At 43.2% G+C, this 8,144-nt stretch overlaps 1 protein-coding gene across 1 annotated transcript in view; it reads left to right on the top strand.

Annotated features, from left to right (window-relative positions):
- FTCD (formimidoyltransferase cyclodeaminase) overlaps positions 1-8,144 on the top strand; it is a 258,515-nt gene that overhangs the window by 249,580 nt on the left and 791 nt on the right. The window lies entirely within an intron of this gene.

Here is an 8,144-nt window from a genome sequence, read left to right on the forward strand (position 1 = left end):
GTGTGTCCTGGAGTGTGTGTGTGTGTGTCCCTGCGTGCGTGTCCCGCGGTGCGTGTGTGCGCTGCAGGTCCGCAGGTGGTGTGTGTGTCTCAGTGGTGGGCGAAACTCGTGGTATGCGGTCCCTGCGGTGTGTGTCCTGTGGTGGTGGTCTGATAATCAATGTGTCCCCGTGGCAGGTGTTGATGATGGTGTTGATGATGCAGGTGTGCGGCCCCTGCGGGTGTGTGTGCTGCTGTCCCCGTGTGTGTTGATGCAGTGTGCGCAGGTGTGCGGTAGGTGTATTAAGGTGTCCTGTGGTGCTGTCTCGCGGTGCTGTCCCGTTGTCCTCGTGGTGTTGTCCTTGCAGGTCGAGAACCCCGTGGTGCTTGTCCTGATGGTGCTTGTCCTCGGTGTTGTCCCCGCGGTGTGTCATTATGATGATGATATGATGATGTGTCCTCGTGGTGTGTGTGTGTCCTCGCGGTGCGCGCAGGTGTGTGCTGCAGGTGTGCGCTGCGAACTCGGTGGTAGCGCGGCAGGTAGTCCTGGTATAGGCGCTGCAGGTGTCCTGGTGGAAGGCAGGTGTCCGGTGGTGGGGCGGTGGTCCTCGTAGGCGTGTATTGTCCTGTAGCGGCAGGTCTAGATGCTATGTGTCCTGCGGGCGCAGGTCCTGCGGTATGCAGGTGGGTCCTGTGGTGAAGGCAGGTGGTCCCGGTGCTGCAGGTCCTTGGTAACGATGTGTTCGGGGGTCCTATTGATCCTGCAGGTGGTCTCTGTGGTGGTGTGTGTGTGTGTCCTGGGTGTGTGTGTAAGCGTGGTGGTGTATGCAGGTGTGTCCTGTGGTGGGCAGAAACTGCGGTGGGCAAGTATGTGTCTCAGTATGCGTCCCTGCGGTGCTGCCCCGTGGTGGTAAAGGTCCTCAGGTGTGTGTGTGCGCTGCTATTCGGTGGTGTGTGTAGTGTGCGTAGTTCCGTGTTATTGTGTGCGTTGTCTCTCATTGTCGTCTCGTGGTGTGTCTCGTGGTGTGTGTCTCTGCAGGTAGTGTCCTGGTGTGTGTGTGTGTGTGTGTCTCGTGTGTGTGTGTGTCCTATGTAGGTGTAGCGTGGTCTCGTGGTTATATGATCCGTGGTGTGTCCTTATTGATGATGATATATTGGTGTGTGTGTCTCTGTAGGCAGGTCTCGTGGTGTGTGTCCTCGTGTGTGTGTCCTGGGTGGTGTGTGTCTCTGCAGGTGTGATATTCGTAGGTGCGTCCTGCGTGTGTGTCCGTGGTGGGTGTGTGGTCTCTGGGTGGTGGGTGTGTGGTATTATTGATGTCCCGTGTGTGTGTATTATTATTGATATATCCTGTGTGTGTGTTGTCCGTATGTCCGTGCTAGATGTGGTGCTGTCCTTATTATGGCTGTGGTCCTCTATATTGTTATTGGTGGCCTGTCCCGTGGTGCTGCAGGTCCTCGTGGTGCTTATTATCTCGTGGTGGGCGCGCAGTGTGTGTGTAGGTGTGTGTGTGTCCCGTGTGCGTGCGTGTCCCGGTGCGGTCCTGCAGGTGTGTGTAGATACAGGTGTGTACGCATGTTGTCCGGTGGTGGGGTAGTAAAAGAAATAATTATATGTGTAGTCCCCGTGCGTGCGTCCCCGCGGTGTGTGCGTGCGTATAGTGATTATGTAAACCGGTGCGTGTCCCGTGTGTGTCCTCATGATAAATTGTGCGTCCTGTGTGTGTCCCGTGGTGTGTGTCCCGTGTGTGTGTGCTTGTCCCGCGTGTTATTGAAGCAGAAATGGTATTGTCGTGGTCCCGTGGTGTGTGTGTGTGTCTGTGGTGTGTGTGTTATTGTCCTGTATTGTTATTATTGCGGTGGCAGCGCGAAAGTCCCAGTGTGTGTGTGCGCGAAACCTCGTTGTGTCGTCCTCGTGGTGTGTATTGCCATTGTGTGTGTGGCCCCAAAGTGTCCTGTGGTGTGTGTCCCGGTGGTGTGGTCCTGTAAGGGGTGGTGTCCCCGTGGTGTGGTCCTGGGGTGGTAGTGCGTCCTCACAAGGTATTGTCCTGCGGTGTGGTATTATTGTCTGTCCCAGGTGTGTCCCGGTGGTGGCAAGTGGGTCCCCGCGGTGGCAGGTCCTGCAAGTTATTATTGTTATGGTTAGATGGTGGTTATGCAAATTATGCGCGTTTATAAATTATTGCTGCGGTCCCCGTGGTGGCGTCCTCTTGATCCCGCGGTCCTGCGCTGCTTGTCTCGCGGTGCTGTCCTGTAAGCGCAGGTGTATATTAACAATATTGATGGTCCTGTGGTGGTGCTGCAGGGTGGTCTCAGTGGTGGCTGCAGGTCCCTGCGGTGTGTCCCGCGCGGTGTGTGTGTGTCCTCGCGGTGGTGTCCCGTGGTGCGGTGCGCCGTTGTCCTATAAATTATTATCTCCGGTGGTGTCCTCGCGGTGGTGCGTGCGTGTAACTCTGCAGGTGTTATTGTGTGCGTCCTGTGCGTGTGTGTGCTGCGGGTGTGTGTGTGCAGTAAAAGTGTGGTGTTGTCTTAGGTGTGGTGCTGGTCTCTGCGCTGCTGTCTCAGCGTTGTCCTCAGCGTTGTCCTTCCGTGGTATGCATTCTCTGCAGGGCGGTCTCGCGGGTGCTGTCTCGTGCTGGTTCCGTGGTGCTTGTCTCCATGGTAGCGGTCCTGTGTGTGTGTCTCCGTGGTGTGTGTAATCCTGCAGGTAGTCTCGCGGTGTGTGGTCTCGGTGTGTGTAACTGGTGTGTGTTCCGTGGTGGGTGTGTGGGTCTGGGTGGTGTGTGCGCATGCAGTTCCGCTGTGATGGTAGCGCATGCGAAACCTGTGTGCGCGTTGTCCTGTGATAAAAAAGCAAGTATGCGGTCGTTCGTGTGTGTGCGTGCCTCTGCGTGTGTCCTTCGTGTGTGTGTCTCGGTATTGTGTGTGTCCTGTGTGTGTCTCAGGTGTGTGTGTCTCGTAGTAATTTTCACTTTTAAATTGTGGCCTTACAGAAGAAATAATTTAAGGAACATAGATTATTTCCAAAAGATTGAAAATTATACACAAAGGAAAAGTTACAGTATTTTCAGATCACTTGGCAATTTGGATAGAGATTCAAGAAAGAAAAAATATATAAAATGGGTAAAGTATTTGGATTAAATGAAAATACTTGGATAAGGATGGTATATAAATGGTAAGTCAATTATGGAATGATCATGTAGGTATTTGACAAACTGGACACTTTGGTGGATATGTTTTAAGGATAAATGTTTCTTGTAATGGTAATATACAAAATGAAAACGAGTAAAGAAATACAAAAGTAAGCAGTGATGCTTTTAGTGATTTTAGTAAGAGAATTTCTGAGAGAAGTATGAGATGGGCCAAGAGAGAAGTAAAAGATTGTGTAAAAGTTTTTTTCCCCCCAAGGAAAAAGGAAGAGGTGGCAGAGAATTGTAAAAAAAAAAAAAGGCATTAAGATATGAGAGGAAAAAGTGTTATTTCAACAAGAAATAATGCATATAATAAAAATATAGAAAAACATTTTAAAGAAAAGATGAAACGATGGAATTAAAAAAATGAAATAGAATAATAAATTAGAAAAAGAAATTGAAGTATCTATTAAAATAGTAAAGATGGGATAGACTTGTGTATAAAGACATGTTAGAATGGTAGAGGTACTTCATGGAAGGGTTAAATGAAGGCTTTGGACAAGAAGCATCCGTTGGAGCTTTGAATAAAAATCTTATAATCTGAATTAAATACCATTGTTCTCCAATTTATGTCCTCTTTCCCCTTTTTTCATATAAATTTCAAATAGAAGAGATTGGAAAGTAAACAATATTTGAAGAAGGTTGTCTCTTTCGGCTTTTAGGGGTTGCCACAGCAGAACTCTGATCCGCTAATGATTGGTAGTAGATTTTTACGTGCCGAGTTGCCAGCCCTGCCACAACCTTCAATGAAGGTATGCCCATTCATGCATGTCTGCACAAGAAGACGCTTGCTTTAGCTGAGAATCGAACAGGACGTCTTACTGTGAGGCGACAATGTTACCGCAGCACCACCACCGCAGTCATTAATTAAAAATTGTGGATGATGTAACGAAGAAAAAAAAAGTTGAAATCCATGTCTGGTGATTTGAGTAAAGTATTTGATAGGACACATTTTATGGAACATAATAGAATAGAATATATACAAAGATATTAAAAGTACATTAGTATATGAAAAAGTAAAGAATTATATTGAATGGTTGTCATGAAATTGATAGTTTGATTAGACAAGGATGTGCAGTGAGTAGATTTATTTGCATTGGTTATGAATGCAATTGTTGGCAAAATAAATCATTAAATGTAGCAGAATGTAGGACTACAGAAAGGACTGGAGTGCCAATTATGTTCTCATGTGGATGATGCTGTTTTAATGAGTGGATGGAAATGGGCATTAAGCAACAATACAGATGTAAGAGCTATAGGTATGAGTATAAATAGGGAAAGTAAAGGTTTACGAATAATAGATAAAATGAGAAATCTAGTTTAATGTGGAAGAAATAGAAACTGAGTAAAATTTGGAAAGGAGATATTTGAACTGCAGCAATAGGAAGATATAATTTTGTTGTATGTGTTTTAGTTCTGTAGTATTGGGAAAACTGCACAGTTTAGTTTTGATCCCTATAAAAATATGAATTTCTACGGTTTTCATTTATATGGGGATGTAAATTAATGTTGTAGGGTAAGGAAAAAGTAAGGCTAGGCTTAGTAAAGTGACTTATGCAACTTCATTAAATCTACATAAAGTATTGACGTGGGTAAGAGGAAAACAAGTAACGTAGAACATGTGGAAAGAATGGTATTTAAATGCAATAAGTATTACTGTGCTTATCCATGGGAAAGGTTGGAGGGAGAAAAAACATTGACGAGTGGTGTAAGATGTGTAGGATACAGAGATTTTCTATGGAAATTAACAAAAGAATTGCCAGTGAAATCGAATATATGGCAGACAGTAGAAAATATGCAATTGTGGTGAAGTTGAAAGAAAAAATTTCTCCCCATTGTCTTCATTTTACATATTAAACATGTGAAAATGTTTTGGAAGGTATGAAAATGGAATATATAAATATGGATATGTTGGAATATTGTTATAGTAATAGTGGAATTTGTAAAGAATGTTTTACATAATATGGAATTAAATTTTAATTGAAAATGGATAGCAGAGATATTGGAAAATAAGATTTTGGTTGTGCAAAAAGGGTGGGTGTCTGACTATATGAATGGCAACGGAGAATGAGATGCATGCATAGAGTTGTGCAAAAGTTGGAAAACGAGTGTAAAAGGATGTAAATAGTTCTAAATGTTTAGTATGTAAATATTGTAGAATTGGTATTTAATAAAGGACCCCTACCTTTTTTGATAGGTGTCATGGGATCTTTTACATCCACCTGAGCTACCACCATGTCAAGCAGATGGAGCCTTGGTTTAATGTGTCATTTGAAGGGATGGCACACTCTGGAATGCAACATTTCCTTATGCCACATTGCAGTGTTGACCATCTATATAGTATGGAAAAACCCACAGCCTTCTCTCTTATATTCACAAAAACTCTAACTCTAGACATTAGATGAACAGATTAAGGCAGTTAGGCTTCTAGCCACTCAAACTAGCATATATGAAATATTTTCATTGTTGGACTTGCATAAGGATGACCGAAGCCACCAGCTTAAAACTGGATAAATGATATGGTCCATAGAGATTTTTTTTAACCACCTCTTAGGGGGAATATTATAAATGTATATAAAGTTTCTTGTAGCCAGTCAGTTTTTTGGAAGGGGGGAGGAAGCCTGAGTACCTGTAGAAAAACCTGCAGATACAAGGACCATGCAAACTCCATGCGAACAGTTAACAGGAATCGGGAGTGAAACCTGCAGCTGTGAGGCAGAGATCTCCCCATCATGCTTGTTCCTTCAGGCAGTTCGAAACAGGACGATGCTGTTCAGTGACACCTTAATATCCCACTCATTCCTTTATATTGAGCATTTATGATTACTTCTGAGATTAAGCCTTATACTAGTCATACATTGGTGTATATGTATTAGTCATTTTGTCTCCCACCAACTGGCCATCTAGTCCTCCATAGGATACCTGTTTTGACAAGTTGCCTGTAATGTGTTTTAATAGCGTACAGTCCATGAATTCTCTTCCAGTGGCCACAGGTTCTTTGTTTTGACCCATTTGGCTGGTGCAGGGGTTAGTGTTGCCTTAGCAAGAGGTTCTGTGGTTCAATTCTTGGTTGGGGTGCCTTCAAACAAATGTTAAATGAATAAAATGTGGTTCCCTCTCAACATGTTATCTCCATAGGTGTAGTTCTTTTTCAGTGATCACATGTCTTCCCAAGGTAGGGAGTGATGAGAGGAGCATTGGAGGTTAAAAATGATTCCCATTGCAGACAAACTTGGCCTAAACTTCCCGGGCTGTTGTAATTTAAAGCTTTACACAGGACTGGGTTCTCTGCTTTGATGGGGTAAAACAAAAGCCAGTGGAGACAAAGCTCCTTGCATCCTCATAACTTGGAGCAAGTATTTTTCAAAGTTAAGACTGTAAGTCTTTGCTGCTAGTAAGTTGGGACTGTCCTCTAGCAAGGATGTTTTGTGTATTTCTGTCCAGGGTGCTTGTCTGCATAGTGCAGGCAAAGCCTTTCTTCCCTCTGTACTGTTTTGTTGCATTCTGTCTTCACACAGGCTCAGTTAATGTTTCATGCTCCCATGCCTACACTGGTCTCCTCTAGAAAATGGTCCTCTTGTGGACAACTCTGCAACCCTTTCTCTGAGGAGAGCTGGCTACACTTCTTAGCTAGATCTTGGTTGGCAGGATTGGTATTCAAACCCTCTGTCACACAAGTCAAGGTTGCACCCTATCCAAATGCAGATGGCCATATTTCTGTGCCTTTACTAGTTTTACCTGCACAACAATTGGCATAATCACAATGCCTTGTATCGAGAATTGTCCAATATGGAGCAAAGTATCAGACCTCTCTGGACATTCTTAGCTATGCTTTCTGAATAGTAGACTAGAAGCTGTAACTGGGTCCCATTTTTGTATTTTACTGTAGTTAACTGGGTGAGTGGGCTGGTATAGGACCCTTTTCTGATATTTCCTGGACCATAAGACTAAGACAAGACATTACAAACTTACAATTTCTCCTGAATGATAAGTATATACATGAACAATTGATGCAAGTGGGTGGAAATTAAGAAAATTCAGATTATCACATTGGTAACAGTATAGAGTCAAGCAAAACATGTAACAAATTGAGATATAGTCGTACAGTTAACTTTACAATTTGTATCAGAAAAACAAGCAATCAACAATCCATCTTGGGCAAGGCTGTCTGCTCTCAGGATGAGCCAAATATTTAATACATAAAATGAAAATTGAAATTAATCCATGTATCTAAACAGTTAAATGTGTTATGTTGAAAGTAAGATTTTGCTTCGTTTCTAAACAAAAAAAGGCAGTTTATTATCTCTGTCACTTGTGTCTGCAAAGAATATTCTAGTTTGCAGGGATAAATTTGTGAAAGGATATTCACAAGTGGCTGTGGTACATTATGGCTTTCTAAGTCTTGGTTGTTGCTGCCAAAAAGGGCAAACTATACTTTGAACAAGTTTGACTTGGGGGTGAGGGTGGCAGTCATTTTTGAGAAGCTTTAAAAATATGAATGTTAAGTAGAAGCCTGATTCTAGAAGCCAGTGGAAACGGTTGTGAATCTTAATCTTATTTTCCATGGTCTGAAGCAAGGAGATATTTTGACCCGAGAAAGGAGCTATGATGGGGAGCATTTTCAGTTGAGGGGACAAACACAATAATGGCAGTTTAACTTCTGGACGAGCATGTTTTATATTCTGCAGGGAGCTTTAGGTTGGACATTCCATAACCATATCAAAAAGTACTATGAAAGTGTTACCAGTCAGTACACCTAATGAATTTGTGTTTAAAATATGAAATTGATGTACCTTTAGGGCCATAAATATTTGGCATGGGGATGCAGTGCCAAAAAACCATGGTAGTAGACTTTATCTTGACATGACAATCTATTTATTAGAAAGCACATTAGAGTGTAGATTATCCAAAATGCCAATTATCCGAATGCAGCCTTCTGAAATTCTCTGGCAGCAAAAATCAGTCTGAAATTTTTTTT

This window comes from Protopterus annectens, chromosome 2.part0 (assembly GCF_019279795.1).
Source record: "Protopterus annectens isolate FY-2018-M chromosome 2.part0, PAN1.0, whole genome shotgun sequence".
NCBI lineage: Eukaryota > Metazoa > Chordata > Ceratodontiformes > Protopteridae > Protopterus > Protopterus annectens.